The following is a 27,831-nucleotide window of genomic DNA, read 5'->3' as shown; positions in this document are numbered from 1 at the left end:
TTCTTAAGACATGCTTGTCAACTTGGGAAGATGTAAATATTTTCTGGAGAGCTTTTTGAAATATAGTTTCTTAGTCCCTTCTATAGAGAGTGTGAACAGTAGCCCTGGAGTGGGGCTTGAGAATTTGCGTTTTTCATAAGCTCCTAGGTGATGTAGATGCTTCTGGTCCAGAAACCATACTCTGAGCAGTACTGTTTTATAACGTTCACTCCGGCATTCTGCAGAATATGCTGGAAAGGACTGAGACTGAGAACAAAGAGCAATCATGCAATTCAGTTTGTTATTCATTCATTCACTCATTCACTCAACAAGTGTTTATTTTGGAACGGCATATGCCAAATTCCTTTGTAAAATCTAATAAATAGGTAAACTCTATTAGTTGGTAGTGAGTGCTATGAATAAAACTGAAACAGGACAAAGGGAATAGAGATTGGTGGTGGGAGTGGGGGATGCTATTTTAAATAAGGTGGTCAAAGATCTCCCAGAAAATGTGACTAGAAAGTGGGGATTTGAGCGAAGTGAGGGAGCAAGTCCTGGAGAGATCAAAGGAAATGTTTTTCATTTGTCAGAGGATTAGCATGTGCAAAGGTCCTAACGTGGAAGAATGCTTAGTGTTTTGGGGGAGGAATGGTAGGAATGTCAGCAAGAATCAAGAAAAGAGATGTGGTATAAGAGGAGATCAGCCAGGTATGGGAATGAGGATACTTTGGTAAGATTTTGGATTATATTCTGAGAGAATTTAGGGGAGATTAAAGGCCATAGGTGTACAGAGGTGGTTATTTAATGTTCAAACAGAAGGAAACTTGTTGAAGTGGTCACTGTGAAGAACAAGGAGAAGCTGACGCATGTGAAATAGAGTGGGGATGCGGGGCATGTGGAGGATGAGGTGGTAAATATAGAGTGTCAATCTCTCTGGTATGATTTTCTCCAGATGCTCCAGAACAGGTGAAAAGAATGTGGCAGGGATGGGATCTAGCATATTGCAAGACAGATGATGTGAGTTAAAAATGAAAAGCTACAATGATAAGTAACCTGAGCTGATCTCACCATGGAATGACTCAATTTGTGAACTAGGTATATTGTAGACATACTTTTCTAGATGAGCTTATTACTAAATGATTTCTATCTTCTAATTCACTAAATGCTAAAATGAGCATTTAATGGTTTTTCCTAAATGATATCCAAGAGTATTTTATTTTTGGATGTCACTAAAGTTGGATTCTTGTTGACATTTGAGTGGGGGTGTCAACATATTAAGCCCACCCATCAAGCAAAGTAATGAACATATCCCTTTGGGGTTGGAATGCACAAAAGATGGAAAGAATACGGTATCCTATTCTGCTTGGCTAATCCTTCAGTCTCCACCACATTGAAAACTGATTGTAAACATCCCTAAAAGCAGAAGATCTCTAAACTTGCATCTAAACAGCATCCAAAGAGCAGAAAGATAATGGTTTTGGTTTAAAAGAAAGCAGTATCCAATTCCCAAAGAGCTGGAGAAAACAATGATCCCAGCCTCACAATGAGGAGAGGCCTGTGCCAAGTGGCAGGGTGGTGGAAGGCACTGGTTGGTGGCTTGAGAACAGGCTCTGGAATCACACAGGCACATTGTGGCTTCAGTATGGCGAAGCCACAGTGGCTTCTCTAGATCTTGATTTTCTCATCCCTTAAAATAAAGGTGGTGATACCTGGATTGTAGTGTGGTTACAAACAGCAACATGTAAAATGCCTGATGCTCTCAGAGTACCTAGTTCATTTTAAAGCTGTGTTCATGTTAGCCACTATTATTTTTGTTGTTTGAATTAACAAAGAATTTAAAAACCAATGAAGCAAATGAATAGGAATTTGAATGAAAGATTTCAGAGAAATAACCGATAAGGTGATTGAGACATAGATGAGGACATTTATAATATCAAATTGTGAAAGAACATGTTCAGAACTTATTTAACATTGTAGAACTTTGAACAATATGATCAATGACTATTGATTTTACTGGGAAATAGGCATCTGATGTAATTTTAAGTAAAAAATGTGATTAAGAATCAGCATACAATTAATGACTAACTTACAGTAGAAATTTTAGATCACTTTACAGTAAGCACTAAAAGAAATCACTCATAACCCTAGCATCCAAAGATGATCAAAATCTTGGTGTATATCCTCTAAGCCCCTTATAAGACAAATGAACTTACATCAATAATATGGGTTTTTTAAGCATTATTTTAAGACTAATCATGGTCATAAATCATGGTTTGATAATGGTTTTATAATGAGAGATTTGATATTATATCCAAGTTTTCACTCATGATGTATAGTTCAGTTGTACATCCAATTGATTTTTTTTCTTGTTTATCCCTGCTGCATTAGAAACTCCCAACTCACAATTATAGATTATTAAGTATGGCACTAAATGTTTGATGTTTTTCCAGAATAATTCTGGATATTTAGATGAAACAATGACCCAGAAACCATGAAGCCAAAAGGACAGTCCATTATCAAAGTGATAAGAGTTTTTGAAATGAGAAAGGCATCAGTATTGTTGAGAAGCTCAGTGGTGACTCTCTGCAGGACCCATAGTAGAAGACAGTATTAGATAATTGGGCTTCTTGATAGGAAGCTGGTTAAGAGGACCCTAAAATAATAGAGGTCAGGTGGAGACTCTTAACCATCAGAAGCAAAGTAAGTGAACATAAAAGGCGAGATTGGCGGGTGCTATAAAGATAAATAACAGAATTTAGCATCCCTAGCAGTAAGGTGAATGGGCAGACAAGGATATTAATCAATACAATTAAAAAAAAAAAAGGATAGATAGTATTAGATGGCCTGAAGGCAGCTGTCTAATAAAAAGTCAAGGTCTCTTTCCCAGTTGTAGAACTGAGCCCATTTTTAGGCTCAGAGTTCACTGACCATAGGCGAAGGTAGGTCCCCAAGAGTAAGGACCATGAAACATCATAATAAATTATAGATTAATAATTTCCCCAGACCCTTCCCAAAAGAGGTTATTTACTCACATAACTATATTCTAGGGAAAGGAGAATACTCAGATATTTTAAGGTCTGCTGTCAAAGTGCCCACGGTGATATTAGTACCAATAAGCATACAGCATTAAGATGGTAAACTGTTTACTATGAGCCCCTTCAACCCTGGAAGGGGTAGTTGTTCATCTTGGCTGGAAATTGCACAGGTTTTGAGTCAGAGTTTGTCTCTCCTATTCACAGGGCCTCAGCCAGCACCATTATTCAGATGTGGGAGTGTTTGATCTACTGATAGGGCATCCTATTATCCTATCAGACCAGAGACTCCACTTTAAAATAGAAAAGGGGAAGCAGTGGGCACATACCTATTGGATTCACTGATCCTACCACATACTGTAGCACCCAGAAGTTGTCAGCCTGATAAAACAATGGGATGTCCTTATGTTGGTATAGCTGAGGTACTAGTTGGGAGTACTATTCTCCAGAACAGAGCATACCACAAGTCAGTGGGTATTATATGATGCTTTGTTCCCACAGAATCAATTTATGGTCCCAGAAATCAGGAACAGAAGTAGGTGTGGCCTCACCTACTATTATGCCCAGAAGCCTACTTCCTACGTGGCTGTAGGTTTCCAAGTGTGCAAAAGCAGAAGTAACAAAGCTTTATTAAGACAGGTCCAGTGCTGATATGATGTTGCTTCTGCTACATTTTATTAGTTAAATCAAGTCATCACAGGGTAGTCCATATTCAACAGGTGTTCATTGCTTTTCTAGGGTAGAAGTTAATGTAAATAGCTTGCCATCTTGATTCATTAGGGCCCCAGTATCAATGAAACTTTTTACCATGTCCAGCAATCCTCAAAATATTCATGTATTCTTTTTTTTCCAGATTATAATCACAGGAAATTTCCATGGGCCTCACTGGGGAAGGAATTATCACTATAGAGTAATATACTTACCATGATGTTGAGAATCCTTCTTCATGGGGCCCTGGTTTGGAAATATTCCCTTCAGGGGACAACCAAAGGGCATAAATTCCAAGAGGTATAATTCACTGGTCGCCACCATGGTCACAGACTACAATACGACAAAGCTGAGCTCGTCATTTCTCTCATATTATCAATGGGAACTCAGATTCTATCCAGTTCCAAAGGCATTGTCTTAACTCACTTTCCTACACTGTGTAGAAAAGCATTTCTAGTATGAATTATGGGTCTCCCTTCTGAGCACACTCTCGTTTCCAAGGTAGGGGTTGCAAATTTAAAGTTTATTAGTACAATATCCTAGGTCTCTTCTTCTGTGACCCTGTATTTCTGCTTTAGGATTTTATTTGTGTTTTTGTCTGATAAACTTTTACTGGTATCTGCAGATATGTAAATAGTCCTAATGTCTAGCTTTTATGTCACTTGACTTCTCTCTCCCATTTTTATTTAATATTTTATAGGCAGGTAGAGAAGGGAAATCATGAGTAAATAGTGTTCTGTTTTCATAATTAAGAATGAGGGTTTAGTTCAGCAATTTGAGGCTGAAGTTGGTGAGGGGACCAGTGTGGAGAGGAGAGGATGAGCAGCATAATTAGGAGACTTTTCAGATTATGCGCTTAGCTCTCTGGTGAGATGATAGAGAGGAGAAAGGGGAAAGTTTGAAGACCATCACTAGTACTTTGTAGTGGAGAACATATTACAAACATAATGCTTATTTTCCCAAAAATTGTTAGAAAACGGGGAACATTTATCCCTAATTTTTATCTAAAAGCTGATCACTTACAATTTTAAGATTCTTTTTACTCACAAAGTGTTTTATAGAATCTGACCCTGCTTTGCCAGTTAGCATAAGCTATCACTGCTTTTTATTGATTTTGTTTTGTTTCTATACCTAAGAGGTAAAATAAATAAGTAAAATAAAATAAAAATTAAGAAATACAATTTCTGGAAATTTTGAAAACAGAAAGTTGTTTCAATGGAAATGTGAAATTTCGGGAAAAGCAAAAGTATTTTCAGCACTCTATCTATAGCCCTCCTTAGATATCTAAAATCACTTTGCTAGTTTCAGACCAGGTAGTTTCCTCTGTGATTTAGGCAATAATCCTTTGCAAAGTAACCTTAAGGTCAAGGGATTCTCTGGGTCAGATTAGCATTTAGTGAACTAGAACTTCCTGGGTTTTCTGCATACCACCAACCTAGTTTAAGGCTGTGTTCATGATGAAAATTCACTGTCTGTCAGCATATCCCTGCCAGACTCAGTGAAAGGATCTTGGTAGCTCAAAGTCCAATTCTAAATGGAACTCAAAATAAAAAGTAAACATAGAGTAAGAGCTGATGAATGTTTGATAAAATATGAAAATATGCTTAATCTCTCTCACCTCTCCTGATAAAAAATGGAAATTAAAATGACACCAAGACACTATTTTTTTTTTACTACTAGATAAGCAAAAAATTTAAATATTCCTAACAAACAATGTTGAAAACCTATAGAAAAGTAGGCATTGTCATATACTGTTGATAGGGGTATAAACTGAACATTTTGAAATCCAACTATTATTATTTTCAAAGGCTTCCTTTGTTTTCTAGAAAAATTTCAGAAGGTGTTAACTGCTCTATTACATAGAACATATTTCTACAATGTTATAATGAACTGTTTGATAATCTTATTCTGTAAGCAAGGTTTTCATAAAAACATTTCTATTGACTTGGCAATATAGACTTGGGTTTGGGTGATTACTCTAAAATAAAATCTTGATGGACACCTGAGTGGCTCAGTGGTTGAGCGTCTGCCTTTGGCTCAGGGCGTGATCCCCGGATTTGGGGTCGAGTCCCACATCAGGCTCATTGCATGGAATGGAGCCTGCTTTTCCCTCTGCCTGTGTTTCTGCTTCTCCTCTCTCTTTCTGTATCTCATGAATGAATGAATGAATGAATAAATAAATAAATAAATAAATAAATAAATAAATAAATAAAATAAAATCTTGAGAATGGATTTGGAAAGTTTTTTTAAAATCATACTAAATATGATCTCTCCCTTGCATGTTTCCTCACACACACACACACACACACACACACACACACACACATTGCTTTTCCTTTCCATCTATGCTCAAGTCTATATATGGCCCTATCCATTGCTATAGACCTCTGCATCAGGCTCACTAAAATAGCTAGGTATCTTATAATTGAATAAGTGTGTTAATTTACCTAGTGATTAGCAGCCCAAGAAATTCAATAAATATTTTATATACCTTGCCAGCATTTCAAAATTGGGAGTGTTCACATAAAATTCTATATTTTTGCTCATTCTTAAACTCAATCTGTATTTCCCTGCAATCAATATACTGGAGCTGAGGAACACCCAAACACTTTAAAAGGATCTTAGACTCTTCAGATTACCACATCCCCACCTACTCTATTTTATTGTTTTATTTTTATCTACTTTGCCCCAGGCCTTTCAGTTGCATCTTTCATTGAGCCATTTCCTCACAGAATTGTTTCTTTGACCCTAGCACATTCAGTTTATATACCTAGATCTTGAATGAGTCAGTACTGTTGTCTTTTTAATAGAGAATGTATTACACATATTATTTTGTGTTTCCAAAAAAATGATCACTGGGGAACATTCTTCTTATTTCCAGCACATAGTATAGGTTCAGTAAATATTTGAGTGAATGAATGAAGATTGGCCATTCAAAATACTTTAGACAGACAGATATCGCTAAATGTCTCCTGAAGGTAAAATTGGTTAACTATACTCAAACTGCAGGAAACATGGCAGTTTTGATAAAACATACTTTTCATTTAACATCTTCCTATGGATGCATGGTTAACATCTACACATCTCTCCAGCTAATATTTAAATAGTTTCATCACTACAAGAATTATATTTTGAACGTGATTTCTGTTAGCATCAATAGTTCTTTCCATACTTTGTATTAGACTGTGTGCTGCTTCAAATGGTTTTAGTCATGGTTTATGAATCATGCTTGATATTAAGGTTTAGATTATTATGTTGAGTAAAAAGAATTTGAAAATGGCTCAGTGGTGGCAAAAATAAGATGTTTATGCAGGAATGGAAATAATGTAGGATCATAAGATTGTAAAGAGTTGGCAACAGCTATTCAGGGAGAAAGTTTGTCTGCGTTGTGTTCATTGAATGGATTTCCACCTCGAGTTTAGAATTTGCCTAATCCTGTTCAAATCATTCTTCATCTCTGACAAGATCAAAAATTTACTTAAGAAAGAAAGTAAAAAAAAAAAATTATTTTTCTACTGAATCTTTCTACTTTGGGATTTAGACAAGTATTTGATTGTTAAAACCCTAAGCTAGGTAAAGCTAGGTATTCTGGAAACTATATTGCACCTCCTTTTGAGGGGCTGGTGGTAGGAGAGCAAGCAGGTAATAAGAAGCCTTAATGCTGAGACTGTGCTCCTCCCCTCCCAATTCTTCTGAAGGAATTTAAGGTAAAAAGAAATCTCCACCTACTACTGAATAATATCCCTTTGTGGCTTTATCCTTTTGGATTCAAGCTGATTACAGTGCCTACCTTATCTAACTCACAAGGAAATTTTCCACACTCTCAGCCTTTGATGCCTGGTTAGCCCTATTTTACATCTGAAAAACTTCCTTAGCAACCTTATTAGATCAGGAGTGGATATATGACCCAAGAACATCCAATTTCTGACAGTAAAATGACAGAATTTGATGATATTGTCTGATCCTAAGAGGTTAGCTAGACCAAACATATTTCCTTTTGAGGATTTAATCCAGGAACTCTACCATGAAAGTTGAAGTTAATAAACTATATAGAGAAATGGCCTATGAAATAGAGTCAAGGTCTTAAGATAGAGCATAATGTCAAACTAGCATTATGAATAAGAAAATCATCTATGAGTATACAGAAACTAAAATTTGGAACAAATATATTCAGAGTAGAAGAAAGGAATAACTCACTTGTTGACTACCTGGGAGGGAAGAAGCCAGTTTTGAATTCCCACCTCTCCTTTCACTAAAATTATTATAGGGACTCCAACAGAAAGTAATAATGTGTAATGGTTAATTAAGTAGGTGGGGCTATGGAGTCAGGAAGTCTGGGTTCAAATCACAGCTTTATTATTTAATAGCTCAGCATTCATAGTTATGCAAATTGCAAAACTTTTTTAAATTTTAATTTCTATGTTTTAATTCATTATGTAATAATATCACAGTCTATTTTACAAGTTAAATGGATGAGAATGTATGAAATAGAAATTGCAGGAAAAAAAACTAAAGAGAAGTCAGGAATACGATTTTTTCCAAAACCAGGGGCCAAAGGAAGATGTGTTGCCTGCAGGGCCCAAGGAGGAGGCATGGATGGGGCGGGAACAGCATTGGCTCTTGTGGTAAGCATCTGTCCCTGTGTCACCCTGGGAAGGAGTCAAAGCTCACCCTCTGGCCTGGTCTGGGATTGGGAGTTTAGTCTGATCAGTGGAAGATGGTGGCTTGGGAGGAAACAGCCATCTGGTTATCTATACCAGATAGATCTTTTGGCGCTATAGTTTTATTCTTCCTCAGAACCTGGAGAGAATAAAGCTAAAAGGAATTCTTTTAAAAAGAATTGTATTGGCGCACCTGGGTGGTTCAGGTGGTTAAGCATTTGTCTTCAGCTCAGGTTATGATCTAAGGGTCCTGAGATAGAGCCCCGGATAGGACTCCTCGCTCTGTATGGAGCCTACTCTCTGCCCGCCACCCCCGCCCCCCAACCTCAAATAAATAAATAAAATCTTAAAAAATAAAATAAAATAAAAAGACTTGTCTCCTTAATGGGTGAGTCTCTGGACATGCTCACCTTCTTTGGTTCTAAGCCCTCAACATTGTCTTGGGCCTGCTGTTTCCCCATTACTTTTCCAGTTCCTGAGTATGTTAAAAAAAAAAAAAAAGAAAGAAAGAAAGAAAAACACCCACCTATTGTCAGTTAGTCACTAGCTGAGGATATTGTACCCTCTGGGGAGGTTTTGGGACACGATATCACTTTTTAGATACTAACTGCTCATAACTTCCCAGGTGCCTACACAATGCAGCTCCACTTTTTCCATCCTTACTTCTTAAATTTTTTCTGTGTAATCACTCCAATCCTGACAGATTTGTTGATTTCAAATATGTGTCCCTCACAGAAGTTTCTCAGTTCTGCTCGTTATATATCCTTTACCAGAATCCCCCATATGTCCTTCCTCTTGTTCTCTCCTGAACCATCTCCTCCCACAAGGTTTTCCAAGAACCTTCCCTAATCATCTCACCTCCGACAAAGATTCCTTGGTCTTGGGTTTCTGTCTTCATCCTTTAGTCTAGTTTTAGCAAGAATCCTGCTAAGTCACTTCAGCCAAAATCTCCTACCATACTATTTGATCACCCTCCATATCAGAACAAATTCCCAATCCCTCCCCACAGGCCTCCCCACCACAGCCTGCCACTTCTGGTATTATCTGATCACCCTGGCCTGCCTTCAGTAAGAATCCTGTTAGGTCAGTTTAGGGGGGAAAAAAAAAATTGTCTCACCCTCTTAGTGATTTCCATGTATCAACTCCCTCATTTGGCTCCTTGGCTATAAATCCCCACTTTTCCAGGTTGTATTTTGGAATTAAGCTTGATCTCTCCCTCCCCTACTGCAAAAGCCCAATGCAGTATCCCTATAGCTATAGCAATAGTCCTGAATAAAGTCTGCCTTATAATATTAACAGGTGTCATGAACAGCTTTTTCTTTAACACCCACACTGGCCTTGACGTCCTCTAGTCTCACAGTGTATACAGCTCATTTCAGCCATTATAAGCTATTTGTGGTGTTATTTCCGTGCCTCAGAAATAAATATTTCTGTGGTGTTAGGTCTCTGCCAAATTATTCTGTGTTGTCCATTATGGTGCTTCGAACACTAGAAGTGTTTAATAAATACCCGTTAGTTCTTTTGGAGATAAACACGATTGTCAATTTGCCACAAGGCTGGGGAATACAGTGGTTGAACACTTCTCAAGAAACCCACCCAGAAGCTTTGTCAGTGACTTGTGGAAGTAGCAGGAGGAGATCACCTGAGCCTCGCTGTAGGTGGGTTGTCTGGAAAACAGATTCGAGGATGGAAATGAGTATGCCAGGGGATTGTCAGGCAGTTGTTTCAAGATCAATAACTATAGAAGGAGAAGGAAGGAAGGAAGCCAGATCAAACAAAGAGAGAGACGGGGCTGCAGAGAAGTTACAAGGCCTGGGCAGACCTGGTGGGGGGACACTAATGCCAGGATAACCCTTCAGAGACTTCCCAAATGGGAGCAAGGGTGTGAGACCTTTATACCCACTCTTACCTCATTAACCACTTTCTAGATGTGGGCTGCCCTTGGCAGGCGGCCAGTCTCTTTAGCTGAAACAATTCCCAGAGACGGCTTACAACTGAGCTCTGTTTGCTAACAGCATTCCCAGCAGTTGGGGAAATATGTCCTTCAGTCCTGAAAAGGGAATCCGAGAGGCACAGCATAGGGTCCCAAGCAGACTTCTGGGAAGACATGAAGATGTAGAGGCTAGAAAGTTCAAGTCTAGACTGGATCAGATAAGGTCCATATCTGTGTCAACACTTGCTTTGGACCCCTCACTAGGTTCTCTCTTGCCCATGTAAAAAAGTACAAACTCTTCTGTCTGGCAACCTAGCCCCACACGGGCCTTTATTTCAATCATACACCTTCTAAAACACCGGAACTACTTGCCCTTGGCTTATGTTTTTACCTCTGTATTGAATATCTTTTGACAATCCAAGCTATGTTCATCATAGAAGCCAGATTTCATCTCACCTCATCTTTTACTGACCCCTCACCCCAGCCTTGTCTACCAGTTCTTCCTGAGGCACACGTGAATTGTTCCATCTGCTCCATTCATCTGGACCCTTGAATGCACCCCACTCTGTGCAGCTATATAATTGGCACATGCGTAAACCTTGCTCTGCTTGTGAGACTGTAAGCTCCCTGAGGGTGAGAATTGTGCTTACGACACCCAACATGGGGCCTAGTGCATCATGGTGATCCAAAATATATTTACTCCTCAAATCCTGACCTACCTCAGGTCAGCTGCATAAGGGGGAAAAAAAAACAAAACACCTTTGCTTCTTAAAAATGCTCATGGATGGGGCCCCACTTAGCCCTCCTTATACATGGGTGCCTCTGCTTGGATGAGAAGTAATAATGCACAGTAGACAAAAGGGAAAAAATAAAGGATGAGGCCTTTGCTCAGATGTTCTCATTTACAGTATACTTCAGTTCAGGAAATAAAGGCTTCCTGCCAATTCAAATGACATTATTTTTGTGGAAGCTTACCCACAGGCATGTCAAAAGACATGCGCACAAAATAAGTTAATGATATATAGCATGAATTGGTTAAAATTGAGTTCAGGTAAATCAGAAATTTTTGAAGAGTCAACAAAATTTCAAAATTCACAGTCATTTCCTGAAAGTAGAGTCTGGTAAAATTGGCTTATCACCTGACTCTTAATGCACATATGCGATTTCCTGCTTACAGCATTTCCCAAAGGGATGAGAAAAAAATGTTTTACAACTTGGGAAGTTTTATAAGAGGGATTATCTGTAGTTCCTGAATAAGAAGCCTTCTCCCTCTCCAGGCACACCTGCAACTCCTAATAACCGACTTACGCAATTTTCCTCTCTACTTGAATCAAAATTGGCAATAAATGTTGTATATGTCTCGCAGAGTGAATGTTTAAATCTTGTATTTACTGGTTCATGAAACTGGTTGCCTCTAGTTTACCAGCATGGAGGGTTGGGTTTGCAGGGAGCAATTAGGGATAAGATAGCCAAAGAAACACAAAGTCAGTTGAAAAAGAAATCTGTGTGTCTGGCTCTCTCTATGAATTATGACTATTCAAGGGGGGAAAAAATCTGAACCTTTGCCAAAAGACTGGCGTATAAAGGGACAGCTGGAGTTTTCTGTTAGGGGTTACAATGCATTACTTGTTCCATAAGGGAAAACGGGGATCACTTACCACAGCAACTCACACATTGCATGAGACACTGGCACATCTCTACCTCGTGAAGCATTTTCTTCAAAGGAAAAGAACTAGATATTTCAGGAAGGTCATTGAAGATCTTGCGGGTACAGACATGCTGACCTTCCTGGTAGAGATTTGTAGCCTTTGTGGTGTGTGGACTCAGTCTCTATAGATGCCTTCATTGTGCTATAGCTTTTATACAGGATGTATTGTTTAAACTGCCAACCCTAATTCCAATTCCCTTAGAGACTCAGGAAATTCTAACTAAATAATATAAAACCCCATTGTATTTTTCTTTGGTTGAGATGCAAATAACATTTTGAACAAGAATGTTAACAAATACATAAACATGGCACTAAGTTGGAACTTTCACGGGGACTCTAAAATTTAAATGTTTTAAACACTTAAATACAAATGAAGAAGCATGAAAAAAAAATATATAACTGCATTGAAAAATCTCTTAGGAATCAGAGACTCTGCCCCCTGCTGTCCTTGAGTCTGTGCTGATAGTAGGGCTATGGGTGCCCTACTATCAGCCCTGAGACCTGCGCCAGCCAGTACGGGTTAAACTCTGAACAACGGTCTCCACTAGCTTCAAAGCAGATACATGGGGAGAGTCACATCTTTTCCTAATCCTAGATTTACTTGTTTTTATTTATTTGTTTGTTTGTTTTTAGATATTTGAAATACAACTTTATTCTGATGCTAAACGGAGAAGAAGGGGAATGACAGTGACAAATGAGACTTCACCGCTGGATACTGTGATGTGGCTATACCAATCTTATGTTTGAAACTCAGGAAGGAAACACCTGCATTCCAAAACAGCTAAATATGCAGGTCCAGAATACGAAGGCACTTTTAAAACTGCCACATTCACTCTGAAGCCCATTCGTCTCATTTAACATCCCAGAGATTAAGCACATGTTGTGCTCAGCTATATAATCAAGTGGCAAACATGCTGCACCACTGACACCACAGGACAGTGGCCTATAAAACTAGATTTCTGACATGGGGTTCCATGTGCACTTTCTCACGTTGTCTGAGCAACCTCTAGATCATGCTCATACTATGCTGTCAGGGCTGGGTCCATGACAACTTCTGGTGGGACAAGAGCAGGGATGGCGACAAACTCCAAGTTCGGGTCTCCAACGGGTTTCTCACAAGCCACAGAAAGGACTTTTCAAAGTCGTAATTACTTTTGGCAGAAATGTCGTAGTACTAAAGGTTCTTCGTTCAGTGGAAGACAATAGATTTTGCCTTGACTTTCCTATGCTTAGTGCCCCCTTGGTTGTCACATAGCACAATGGGGATGCATTCCCATAGTCTTACCAGGTCTCTAGGCCAGTTAGGCCCATTCTTAAAAGTAACCCTTGATGTCACATCAACATTATAATGACTCCCTGGGCTTGAATGTAATCACCATCTCTCAGCCCACCGAATTTCTCCTGACCAGCTGTACCCCCTACATTGAACTTAACAGGTCCCCTATTGGTATGGAACACAAGGGGATGGACATCGACACCCAAGGTGGCCACATATTTCTACTTATATTCACCAGTCAGATGACATTTCACAAATGTAGTTTTTCCAGTATTACCATCACCATCCAATACAAGTCAACTGGACTTGAGTTGCTCCTTGTGCAGCTTTCGTGCTGTTGCCTCCGAAAGTGTTTCTGGCCTGTTTGACTGAGGCTCCTAACCCTAGGTTTAAACAAATAAACAAAAAAACTTTTTAAAGGTTGATTGAACTATCATGTTCAGTGATCTGCTTTACTGTATGCAGTTGGGGTTCATTTCCTAGATTTCCAAAATTAGTGGAAAAGTCAGACCCCATCTTGCTGGTTAAGCATTTCAAGGCAAATTAATTTAAAATCATCTCCTATTTTATTTTGCCTAGAAAGGTGTATGTTTAACTAGATATTTATAATGCCTGTGGAGAAGAAAAATAGAATTGGTGCTTTTAAACCAACCTTGAAGAATTTGGGAGTGTCTCAAGCAAAGGGGATCAGGTTCTAGGATTTAGCAGCCTTCTGGAAGGCACTAGCTAGAGATTCCACTTGGTTTCCTGAAGGGTGGGGCACACACCAGCCCTCGAGTTTTCTTGGACCATGGCCTCAGCAATGAAGCCATACTAATGGCCCAGGGGTTATTCAAATTCAAGGGCAACTCTGAAGCATAGTAGCAGAGAACAGGCCACTCACTTGCCATTAGAAAATTCCTCACATATGTTTTAGTCCTTTAGCATTTGTGGTAAGATTTCAACAGAAGGAATGTGAATAGTATTTTCCAAAAGGGTTCTAGTTGCCTGAAGGATTTCCTATCATTTAAAATGTCTGTTGGCAGGTAAACTGAATAAAAAGAATTTCTTCTCACCAGTATTTTACATACTTGTTGAATGTTCATATTAATGATAAAAGACCTGAAAGAAAATAAGACGAGCCCACATTGTATTGTATTTTTTATGCTCTGTTTGCTCAGATGACATATTAATGTTCCAGAAAGTAGCTCATTACCATTTCTATTGAAGAGGTCTCTTTCTACTTCATTCATCAGCTTTGCTTTTATTATTGTCTTACTGACTACTGGAGTGTGTTTAGTATTTTTGTCATTGACCTTTTATCTTTGTTCATATTTTGTTCTATAATATCTTATTTTTTAGAATGGCTGTAATGCTTCTTTATTGAAATATAATTAGCATATGGTATTATATCACTTTCAGGTATACATTATAAATGATTTAACAATTCTACACATTACTCAGTGCTTGTCACAGTAAATATACCCTTAATCTCCTTTTATTTATTTTATTCATTCCCTCTACCCACATCCTTTCTGGAAAACACCAGTTTGTTCTCTGTATTTAGAAGTCTGTTTTTGTGTTTGTGTCTTTTTTTTCTGTTTTTTTATTTGAGTGAAATCATATGGTATTTTTCTTTCTCTGTGTGATTTATTTCACTTAGCATAATACCCTTGTTGTATGTATATTTATTTCACTTAATATATTACCCCCTTTGTCCATCCATGTTTTTTTGCAAATGGCAAGATCACATTCTTTTACATGGCTGCATGATATTCCATTGTACATACATATCATTCTTATTTATCTGTTCATCTGTGCATACTTGGGTTGCTTCCATATCTTGGCTGCTTTAAGTAATGCTTCAATAAACAGAGGGGTGCGTATATCTTCTTGAATTAGTGTTTTCATATTCTTTGGGTAGCTATACACCATTCTGACAGGTATAAGGTGATATTGTGATTTTGATTTGCATTTCCTCGATGATAAGTGATGTTGAGCATCTTTTTATGTGTCTGTTGGCCATCTACATGTCTTCTACATGACCATTTTTAATTAGATTGTTTTTGTGTGTATTGAGTTGTATACATTCTTTATGTATTTTGAGTATTAACCACTTTGAGATACATCATTTGGGTTTTTTTAAGATTGATTTATTCAATTGAGAGAGAGAGAGAGAGAGAACATGTGAGTGGAGGCAGGGGCAGAAGGTGAGGGAGAGAATCTTAAGCAGACCCCCCACTGAATGTGGAGCCTGATGTGCGGCTCAATCTCACAACCCTGAGACCATGACCATGACCTGAGCTGAAATCAAGAGTTGGACATAAAAAAAAAAAAAAAAAAGGGATCCCTGGGTGGCACAGCAGTTTGGCGCCTGCCTTTGGCCCAGGGCGCGATCCTGGAGACCCGGGATCGAATCCCACATCAGGCTCCCGGTGCATGGAGCCTGCTTCTCCCTCCGCCTGTGTCTCTGCCTCTCTCTCTCTCTCTGTGACTATCATAAATAAATAAAAAATTAAAAAAAAAAAAAAAAGAGTTGGACATTTAACTACTTGAGCCACTCAGGCACTCCTCAGATATATCATTTGTAAATATCTTCTCCCATTCAGTGGGTTGCTTTGTTGTTTTCTAGATGGTTTCCTACACTCTGTAAAAGCTTTTTATTTTGGTACAGTCCCAAAAGGGTTTTTTTTGTTTTTGTCTTTTTTTTTTTACTTTTTGTTTCCCTTGCCTGAGGAAACATTTCTAGAAAAATATTTCTATGAGTAAATCTATTTAAATATCATAGAAGAGGGATGTCTGGGTGGTTCAGCCAGTTAAGTGTCTGCCTTTGGCTCAGGTCATGATCCCAAGGATCCTGGGACTGAGCCCTGCATTAAACTGTCTGTTCAGCAGGGAGTCTGCTTCTCACTCTCCCTCTGTGCTCTCTCACCCTCTCTCTCTCTTTTACTCTCATTCTCTCTCAAGTAAATAAATAAAATCTTTAAAAATCATAGAAAAAGAAAAGAAAGGAAGTCCTTAGTATTTGACTTAAAAACTATAGTTTGCAATCACAGTTCTTTTTTTAATCATCCAAATTTTTTAAAATTTTGGTAAAATGCACATAAGATTTATAATCTTAACTATTTCTAAGTATATAGTACAGTATTGTGAAGCATATTTCACATTGTTTTACAACCAATCTCTAGAACTTTTTCATTTTACAAAACTGAAAGTCTGTGCTCGTTAAACAACTCCCCATTTCTCCCTCTTCCTGGTCCCTTACAAGCACCATTCTAGTCTGTTTATATGAATTTGACTATGCTAAATACCCCATTTAAGCAGAATCCTACAGTATTTGTCTTTTTGTGACTGGCTTATTTCATGTAGCATGATGTCCTCAATGTTCATCCATGTTCCTTTTTAAGGCTAAGTGATATTCCTTTGTATGAACATACCACATTTTGTTTATCCATCCATCTGTTGATGGACATTTGGATTACCTCCACTTTTTGGCTATTATGAATAATGCTTTTATGAACATGAGTATGCAAATATCTGTCTGAGTTCTTACTTTCAATTCTTTTGGATGCATATACCGAAGTGGGATTGCCGAATCATTGGTTAATTTTAGTTCACCATTATGAGAAATTGCCATGCTGTTTTCTATAGCCACTGCACCATTTTACATCCTCATTAAGAGCTTACAAAAGTTCCAAGTTTTTCAGATTTTTGTTTTGTTTTGTTTTGTTTTGTTTGACAGTTTTTTGCTGTGGTTTTGATTTGCACTTCCCTAGTGATTAGTGATGTTGAACATCTTTTCATATGCTTGCTGACCATTTGCATATCATCTACAAAGAACTGTCTATTCAGGTCCTTTGCCCATCTTCTTAGGTCATTTCTTTTTTGTAGAATTATAAGAGTTCTTTATATATTCTAGATATTAATCCCTTTGATATATGATTTGCAAATATTTATTCCTGTTCTATAGGCTGCCTTTTCCTTCTTTGAATGTGCCCTTTGATGTATAGGTTTTTTTTCTTTTGATGTTGTCCAATTTATCTAATTTTATGTTTGTTGCCTACAACTACAGTCAGTCAGTTGAGGTTTGTACATTGTATACAGATTAATCAGAATCTACATCTGAAGTCGAATTTAATGCTGTTTTTACTTGTTTTTTTTTTTAAGATTTAATTTATTTATTCATGACAGACAGAGAGAGAGAGAGAGAGAGAGGCAGAGACACAGGCAGAGAGAGAAGCAGGCTACATGCAGGGAAGCCCAATGCAGGACTCGATCCCGGGACCCCAGGATCTTGCCCTGGGCCAAAGGCAGGCGCTCAACCACTGAGCCACCCAGGAGTCCCTTGGTGGTAGTTTCTAACAGTTTTTCAAGTTTTTAAACTTGATGGACAAGATGGTGCCGCCATCCTTTTAAAAGGTTAATTGAGTTGATGAAAATAGATTAGGGTATATTTGGGTAACAGCATTTTTTTTTGTCTACCATATTCATGCTATTCATTTCATTCCAGTAAAAGACTAAAGAGATTTTAAATTACCATATATTTAGCTCCCCCAAGCATAGTAAAAAGGAGGAAATTATATTTTTAACATATAATGAGAAATGTATGCATTCAAACCCAACAGAGAAAAGCAAAAAGATATTGTTCCTCCCAGCAAGTACAATTAACACATCCTGTCTTTCTTCAAAATCCAAATCTTTTTACCTACATTGAGACTAAACAGGAGTTTCTTTGTGTAGTCTTAGAATCTTTGAATGCTGAGAAGCTACCTCTAGGGAATAAAATATTAAAGAAGCTCTCTTTGTATTAAGCAAGTTGCTGTTCAACATTTGTGCAAGAGTTAGTTACCCCATTTTAGTGAAAGTACTACCATAGGATTTTTCCTGGTGGAAAATATAGTTGTAAAATGTCATAAAGGCTATATGAATTTATAGGAGTATGGAGAAAAGAGTAACAAGAAAACACAAATAATTCTTATTTTTTTTTTCAAATCCCTGCCATTAAAATTGCCTTTTGCTTTCTCCCCTCCATTTTATTGTGACATGTGCTGTAACAATAGATCTACAGTGTGGGACATTTCTTGTTTTTCTATGTGAATCTGTATTTAAGCATTAAGAAGTAGATTACTTTCCTTTTTGCATGGTAATTCAATAGCCACTAAAATGTATAAAGGTTAGGATCCACAACTATCTGCATTACTCTCTACCTTTCACAGCAGACAGATTCTTAGAGGTGAAATCTGAATTTGATCTCTGGAGAACATTCAAGACCTTAAGGATATCTCAGACTTTGCTGTCATTTGCCACCTTTAACTCTCAATTTGCTGGAAGACAGTACATTCCTGATGAGCACAGATAAGTTTTTGTTCCCATGTGTGTGATTTACAAGGACCTGAATAATGTCGTGATAAACTTATGTCACCTTCTTGAGATGAGCATCTGGTTGGTTAGATGCTCTACAATTCTTGCTGTGAATATTTTTACTGTCTACAGAAAGGCAAATTGGACTTATTATATTCAAAGGAATATTCTTTTTTTCTTTCTTTTTTTGTTACTTTGGTATTAATGTTTTTACTTCTTGTATGGGAAGGTGAAGAAATTTAGAAATAAAACAGAGGGAAGAAATAGAAACAAAGAAAATGATGCAGAATAAGAAGAAAGAAGAGAGAATAATTAGGAGGGTAGGAAAGATAAGAAAAAGTAAGTGTAAAGCAGAACATTTTGTCTAGCCTCTGCTAATTTCTTATAGCTTTGGGATTTATACTGTAATTACTATTCACATGACACATCAGGGTGGTAAAGTGATTAACTGGGAATTCAAGAGGAAAGAGCCTTTGAAAGAACTTTATCTAACTTAGCCCCACAACTTGCAGAGGAAGAACCACACTGTGAAATGATTTCCCCAAAGTTCTTCCTGGTAGTTAATAGAACTAAAATTACAACTAATGACCAAGTCAGTATTTTTAAGTGACAAATACAGGGTAATCAAAATTCTGATATTAAGCCCACTCAAAATTTAATGAATACCACTCCCCATACATTACTAGACAGTCTAAATCATGTCATTGCAGTATACTTGAATTATGCTCTTGGTGCAACATGACGGAATTGGTTCATAGTCCTTGGAAAAGGAGCTAGGAAACCTTGTTTTGGCTCTGCTTACTCTTCTGAACTTAAATTTCCCCATCTATAAAATATAAGTGTTGAATAGATGACTTCTAAAGTCGTTTCCAGGTCTGAAAACAAATTTCTAAGAATATATCCTCATTCAAATTCACATATAGTTCCCCACAAGCTCAGTCATGAAGCACTTTTTGCAGAGCAATATTTGCCTAGTAGATCTCATCGGCATGCAATCCGCCACGTCAATACAGTCAATGTGGTCAGCCCGTCAGGTTTGGATAAGCTTTGCTGCTTTACTCAATTTGAAGCAATCGTTGCCACACTCCTCTGCATCCACACCACCCAAGTATGCATTCCTAATTGGCCAAAGTTATTAAATGGCTCAGAAGAGGAGAGGTTTTTGTTTTATTTGTTTTCTTTAAATTTTTCTTTCCAAATTCTCAACAGAGAACAAAGCAAAGTGTGCTAGAAGACCACATATTCTGCAACTCCTGTGCTGGGCTGTATATACCACCCTGTAGAGGACAAGCCTCTTTTCTCTAGCCCTAAAAATCTCAAAAACAAACCTTAAATTTCTATAGCATGAGGTTAACCCCATTGTACTGTGGAAAGAGCCTCAAAAATAGACTTAGTTTCTTGAAGAACAAAAAAATGAAAACAGATGTAAGACTTTTGTAAACAGTAGAAAACTGTCTACAGATGGATGAATGGGTTGCCATAAGAGCTGATGTACTTGTAACGAAGGAGGGTGAGCATACATCCTGTTTTTCCTGGGACAGTCCTGATTATTTCTATTATTCCAGTGTAACTATTCATGGCACCTCTTTCACTCCAAAAGTGTCTCAGCTGGGAAACTAAATAGCAGTGTTACCTATCAAATAAGCCATACTAATAAAAGTTTGTGTTCCCCATCACAGGAGTGGAGGGAACAGTTCTCTCAGGGCTTCCTTTCAAGATAGTCACCTTTCAAGAATTGCAAATTCAAGAACATTGGCCACCTATATGGCCATTAAAATAAAGTCTATTGTCCCTCCTCAGTTGCCTGTCAACCTAACCATGAGAAACCTATTTGATCATACTTAGAGTCCATTCCTATCTTGGCCTGTATGAGAGCAGATATCCAATGGCAGCATCTTTCTGACCCATATGTCATGACACTGGGAAGAGAGATCATCTTTGTTGAGAAACATTGACTTATTATCACTTAAGAAAAGCCTCCTCCTTATTCTTCCCTTTGTGGGAAAAAAAAAAAAAAAAAAAAACTAAGCTCCTTAAAGGCAGGAGATGGAGAAGGCTGTATTAACTGTTAACATGTGCCATATGCCAACACTAACAAGAAGGGACAGTTTTGTACTGGAACACAGAACATTAAAAGGCTTGCTTGTGGGCAAGAGAAGTGAACTGTCAATCCACTGAGTGCTTTTATATACGTGAGCCAAAACAAATTGTCAGACTTTTTTTTTTTTATGGATCATGTGATTGGGGAAAAGGATGGTTGTTGGGCAAGATATGTTTTGTAGCATTGTCACTCATATGAAATTTCAGATCATCACTTCTGAGGCTTCTCCAGGAAGTGCTGAGCATCTCAGATCACAGAGAAAAATGGAACATCTTTCATTCACTATGAACCTAGACACATTCCGGGGTTGAATGGAAAGAGAATGAACCATCCATAGCAGGCATATTTATTCTCAGCCCCTTCTCCACTCTTTTTGTTTTCTGGTGGTTGGATTTTAGTTTTCTAGAAGGATATGGTAAATAAACTGTGAGGATTCATTTTTGCTTTATAACAAACAGAGTTTCTGTACATAGGCAAGTATCTGCATTAGACAACAATCACCTGTATGAAGTATATCCTAAAAGAACAGCAAGAAGGGCAAGATATATATGATCTGTGATTATGTGCACAGGAGGAAAATTTTTTTGGTATTTTGTTTTCTGCAGAAATACTCATTGGAAATTTAATGTGAACATATCTTACTCTAGGAGATATTTTCAAAAATAAAGCATTAAGGAAGTGTTTCAAGACCTTTCAAAAAAAAGTCAATAAATCATTAATTTCATTGAACAAAAATATTAGTTTTATTATTAACAGCATTAATATTTAAGTAGAAAATAAAAAGTATTGTGAAAGTATTGTGAAAATACTTCAGTAAACTCAGATTTAGTTTTTTAGAAAAACACCACTCATGCCTAGCTTGTTCATCCTATCTAAATTTTTATTTTGTCTTCTTTTTAAAAAATTTCTCATCAACCAAATCCTTGAAGCCATGCCTTTCTATAATGTTCCTTTGATGACTTAAGTAAAACTTTCTTTCCTATTTCTTTTTTTTTTTTCTTTCTTTCTTTCCTATTTCTGGGAGCTATTTCAACTAACCTCTGAACACCTTTTAAAGATCACGAAAGGAGCTGGATGAACTAAATCACAGTCTTTTCCAACTTATGGTAGATTCTGTTCCCTCAGGAACTTGTTTAACAGTTCCCAGGGAATTTTCCCAAGATAAAGAACAAAGAATCAAATAGGAGGCACTAGTATTTGTGCATTACATTGGCACTGTATTTAATGTTGCCTCCATGGAGCATAAATTTGCCATCTGCCTAGAATTATTTGTTATGTTTGAGTTTGTATTCTACACTACCACCAATATTATGTCGTATCCATCTTTGTTTCCACCACATCATTTATTAAAACATATTATTGGGCACCTGGGTGGCTCAGTGGTTAAGCCTCTACCTTCATACCCAAGGCATGATCCTGGAGTCCTGGGGATCGAGTCCCACATCGGGCTCCCTGCATGGAGCCTGCTTCTTCCTCTGTCTCGGCCTCTCTCTGTGTGTCTCTCATGAATAAATAAATAAATAAATAAATAAATAAATAAATAAATAAATAAATAATTTAAAATAAATAAATAAAGCATATTATTTATCATAACTACATCCCATAAACTGGTGAGAATAAATAGGTCCACTGAGTCCTTGGGAGCTTTTTCATCATGGAAGTGATTCCAGGCTTTGAGGATGTTTTGTTTTTGTTTATTTTTCCATTTTGTTTCAAACTTTCTCTTTTTGGCCAATTAAAGAGAATATTCCAAGCGGGAGGCTCTTAAATGACATCATAGGCAAAGCATACTCCTCTCCTCATTTTTTAAAATTCTCTGGTTTATCAAGAAAACCTAAAAGTGGAAGAGAATCAGGAGAGAGGAAACAACTGAGTTGAAGTCAGAAGAGGGTCTTTGAGGAATATGAGACCAGACCCTCTCCTGTATTCCTGTCCTTTAGGCTCCCAGGGTCCCCAGATCATCACCATTGTTGTAATCACTCCTTTACGTGATTATTTCCCTCCTTTTTTAATGGTTAATTATTGTAAAAAAAAAAAATCTTCCCAAAGACTATAAATGGAAGAATCTTGAGATACCATTCCTCAAAATGTAATTACTTACCAGAACTTATGGCAGTTTTTAAAAAATTAAATAAAAACACGTAGAATCAGGCTTAATCATTCATTGTCTCTTTTGTTAACAAGAAAGACTAGAAAGATTTGATGCCTAATTCTTATTAAGACATCATGCTGTTATACAAATCTTTTTCAGCTATACCACAATCTATAAAATAGATGCTTACTTTGCCTTTTAGGCCAAAATCACAGTCTTACTTTTTATTTCTGTTCTGAGTTTAGTCTTGCTTGAAATGAAATGAAAATAATGTGCAATTTTCTCACAAATCAGGTTTCTTCACATGTGAAGACATTCGCTTCCTTACTTCAGAGCAACAATCTGATTATTGTCCTTTAAGAAATAATGTCTTGGAGGGTGAGGTTTCACCAGTATTTACATTCTGTTTCTTTGGATTCTATCCCTTTGAGAAAATGGCAAATCTGTTCAGGATGCCACTGGGAGGAGGGGTTTGCTTATACACAAAAGGAAAACAACTTTTGTTTTTAACAAATATTTTTTCTTATCTGGTTAAAGCAAGGATTTCGGTACAATCCATTGGTTGATTTTACCACACAATAAATCTAATTCAGTTGTTTAATTGACAAGAAACTGGTTTGAATCTGTTTAGATTTTTCTTATTATTATTTTAAAGAAAAGAGCTCAGCCTCCAGGAATGCCTTCTTAAAAATCAGAGCTTAGTTTCTTTTTTTTTTTGTATATATTTTCATTGAAGTTTGATTTGCCAACATATAGTATAATGCCCAGTGCTCATCCCGTCAAGTGCCCCCTCAGCGCCTGTCACCCAGCCACCCCAACCCCCCGCCCACCTCCCCTCCTACTACCCCTTGTTCATTTCTCAGAGTTAGGAGTCTTTCAAGTCCCGTCACCCTCTCTGATATTTCCCACTCATTTTCTTTCCTTTCCCCCTTATTCCCTTTCACTATTTTTTATATTCCCTAAATGAATGAGACCATATAATGTTTGTCTTTCTCTGATTGACTCGCTTCACTCAGTATAATACCCTCCAGTTCCATCCACGTTGAAGGTGGGTATTCATCCTTTCTGATGCCTGAGGAATATTCCACTGTATACACAGACCACATCTTCTCTATCCATCATCTTTGGATGGACACCGAGGCTCCTCCCACAGTTTGGCTATTGTGGACGTTGCTGCTAGAAACATCGGGGTGCAGGTGTCCTGCTGTTTCACTACATCTGTATCTTTGGCGTAAATCCCCAGCAGTGCAATTGCTGGGTCGTAGGGAAGCTCTATTTTTGAACCTCCACGCAGTTTTCCAGAGTGGCTGCACCAGTTCACATTCCCACCAACAGTGCAAGAGGGTTCCCCTTTCTCCACATCCTCTCCAACATTTGTTGTTTCCTGTCTTGTTAATTTTCACCATTCTTACTGGTGTGAGATGGGATCTCATTGTGGTTTGGATTTGTATTTCCCTGATGGCCAGTGATGCGGAGCATTTTCTCATGTGCTTGTTGGCCATGTCTATGTCTTCCTCTGTGAGATTGCTGTTCCTGTCTTTTGCTCATTTCATGATTGGATTGTTTGTTTCTTTGCTGCTAAATTTAATAAGTTCTTTATAGATCTTGGACACTAGCCCTTTATCTGACACGTCATTTGCAAATCTCTTCTCCCATTCTGTGGGTTGTCTTTTAGTTTTGTTGACTGTTTCTTTTGCTGTGCAGAAGCTTTTTATCTTCATTAAGTCCCAATAGTTCATTTTTGCTTTTGTTTTCCTTGCCTTCATAGATGTATCTTGCAAGAAGTTGCTGTGGCCAAGTTCAAAAAGGGTGTTGCCTGTGTTCTCCTCTAGGATTTTGATGGATTCTTGTCTCCATATTCCTAGGTACCTTATGCTTTTGAGTGCAATTATAAATGGGATTGACTCCTTAATTTCTCTTTCTTTAGTCTCATTGTTAGTGCATAGAAATGCCACTGATTTCTGGGCAATTGATTTTGTATCCTGCCACACTGCAGAATTGCTGTATAAGTTCTAGCAATCTTGGGGTGGAGTCTTTTGGGTTTTCTAGGTACAGTATCATGTCATCTGCGAAGAGGGAGAGTTCGACTTCTTTGCCAATTTGAATACCTTTTATTTCTTTTTGTTTCCTGATTGCTGAGAGTAGGGCTTCTAGTACTACATTGAGTAACAGTGTGAGGGTGGACATCCCTGTCCTGTTCCTGATCTTAGGGGAAAGGCTCCCAGTGCTTCCCCATTGAGAATGATATTTGCTGTGGGCTTTTCATAGATGCTTTTAAGATGCTGAGGAATGTTCCCTCTATCCCCACATTCTGAAGAGTTTGGTCAGGAATGGACGCTGTATTTTGTCAAATGCTTTCTCTGTATCTAGTAAGAGGATCATATGGTTCTTGGTTTTTCTCTTGTTGATGTGATCTATCATGTTGATTGTTTTATGAGTGTTGAACCAGCCAGCCTTGCATCCCGGGGATAAATCCCACTTGGTCATGATGAATAATCTTCTTAATGTACTGTTGGATCTTGTTGGTTAGTATCTTGTTGAGAATTTTTGCATCTGTGTTCATCGGGGATATTAGTCTATAATTCTCCATTTTGGTGGCATCTTTGTCTGGTTTTTGGAATTAAGATGATGCTGGCCTCATAGAACGAGTTTGGAAGTATTCCATCCCTTTCTATCTTTCCAAACAGCTTTAGTAGAATGGGTATTGTTTCTTCTTTAAACATTTGATAGAATTCCCCTGGGAAGCCATCTGGCCCTGGAGTCTTGTGTCTTGGGAGGTTTTTGATGACTGCTTCAATTTCCTCCCTGGTTATTGGCCTGTTCAGGTTTTCTATTTCTTCCTGTTCCAGTTTTGGTAGTTTGTGGTTTTCCAGAAATGCATCCATTTCTTCTAGATTGCCTAATTTATTGGCATATAATATGTTTTTAAAGTCGTTTGTATTTCCTTGGTATTGGTTGTGATATCTCCTTTTTCATTTGTGATTTTATTAATTAGAGTCTTTTCTCTTTTGTTTTTATAAGGCTGGTTAATGGTTTATCTATCTTATTAATTATTTCAAAGAACCAACTCTCCTGGTTTTGTTGATCTGTTCTACAGTTCTTCTGGTCTCTATTTCATTGAGTTCTGCTCGAATCTTTATTAATTCTCTTCTGTGGGGTGTACATTTTATTTGCTGTTCTTTCTCTAGTTCCTTTAATTGTGAGGTTATCTTGTGTACTTGAGGTGTTTTTTTTTTTTCAATTTTTTGAGGGATGCTTATATTGCAGTGTATTTCCCTCTTAGGACTGCTTTTGCTGTATCCCAAAGATTTTGAGCAGTTGTATCTTCATTTTCATTAGTTTCCATGAATCTTTTAATTATTCTCTAATTTCCTGGTGACCCATTCATCTTTTAGCAGGATGCTCTTTAACCTCCATGTGTTTGAGTTTCTTCCAAATTTCTTCTTATGATTGAGTTATAGTTTCAAAGTATTATGATTTGAAAATATGCAAGGGACAATCCCAATCTTTTGGTATTGTTGAGACCTGATTTGTGACCCAGTATGTTGTCTGTTCTGGAGAAAGTTCCATGTGCACTTGAGAAGAATGTGTATTCAGTTGTGTTCAGATGCAAAGTTCTGTATATATCTGTGAAATCCATCTGGTCCATCTAAGGCTCTTGTTTCTTTGGAGATGTTGTGCTTAGGAAATATGTCATTTGCAGAAAGGGTTGTGTTGAAGTCTCCCAGTATTAGTGTATTATTATCTAAGTATAACTTTACTTCAGTTATTAGTTGAATGGTATACTTGGCAGCTCCCATATTAGGGGCATAAATATTCATGACTGTTAGGTCTCCTTGTTGAATAGACCCTTTAAGTATGATATAATGTCCCTCTTCATCTCTTAGTAGAGTCTTTGGGATAAAATTTAATTTATCTGATATGAGGATTGCTATCCCTGCTTTCTTTTGAGGACCATTTGAATGGTAAATGGTTCTCCAACCTTTCATTTTCAGGCTGGAGGTGTCCTTAGGTCTAAAATGAGTCTCTTGTAGATGGCAAATAGATGGGTCTTGCTTTTTTATCTAGTCTGAAATCCTGCATCTCTTGATGGGATGGATCACTTAGCCCATTCACATTCAGAATTACTATTGAAAGATATGAATTTAGTGTCATCATAATACCTATTCAGTCCCTGTTTTAGTAGATTATTTCTTTGGACTTCCTCTTTCTTTTACAGGGTCCCCCTTAATATTTCTCACAGAGCTGGTTTGATGGTCACATATTCTTTCAGTTTCTGCCTATCTTGGAAGCTCTTTATCTCTCCTTCTATTCTGAATGAAAGCCTTGCTGGATAGAGTATTCTTGGCTGCATGTTCTTCTCATTTGAATATATCCTGCCAGCCCTTTCTGGCCTGCAGGTCTCTGTGGAGAGGTCTGCTGTTAATCTAATATTTCTCCCTGTACAAGTTAGGGATCTCTTGTCTCTCCTGCTTTAAGGATTTTTTTCTTTATCTTTGGAATTTGCAAGTTTCACTATTAAATGTCTAGGTGTTGAATGGTTTTTATTGATTTTGGGGGGTGGGGACTTCTCTATCTCCTGGATCTAAATGCCTGTTTCCCTTCCCAGATTAGGGAAGTTCTCAGCTATGATTTGTTCAAATATGCTTTCTGGCTCTCTGGCCCTCTCCGTGCTCTCTGGAACCCCAATTCTATGTAGATTTTTCCTTCTGAGGCGATGATTTATTTCCCTTAATCTTTCCTCATGGTCTTTTAATTGTTTTTCTCTTTTTTCCTCGGCTTCCTTCCTTGCCATCAACTTGTCTTCTATGTCACTCACTCTTTCTTCTACCTCATTAACCCTCCACTGCCTGCGATTCTGCTCAATTTCCCTGCTAAGTGCCTTTCTGTCCAGAAAAAATCCAGTGTGGATTTTTTTAAAGTTCCTGCTTCTCCAGGGCTGGACTTTCCTGTCCCTGAGGCTTTCACCTCCTGGCTTTAGTCTGGCTCCTCCCCGCCCCC

The 27,831-nt window shown here is 37.7% G+C and overlaps 1 pseudogene; it reads right to left on the bottom strand.

Moving 5' to 3' along the window:
* Positions 1–13,007: 13,007 nt before the first annotated feature.
* The window catches only part of LOC121488809, a 127,085-nt pseudogene continuing 112,261 nt past the window's right edge, over positions 13,008–27,831 (bottom strand).

Source organism: Vulpes lagopus, chromosome 4 (genome assembly GCF_018345385.1).
Source record: "Vulpes lagopus strain Blue_001 chromosome 4, ASM1834538v1, whole genome shotgun sequence".
In the NCBI taxonomy this organism is placed as follows: domain Eukaryota; kingdom Metazoa; phylum Chordata; class Mammalia; order Carnivora; family Canidae; genus Vulpes; species Vulpes lagopus.
This window is presented reverse-complemented; position numbering and strand designations above follow the sequence as displayed.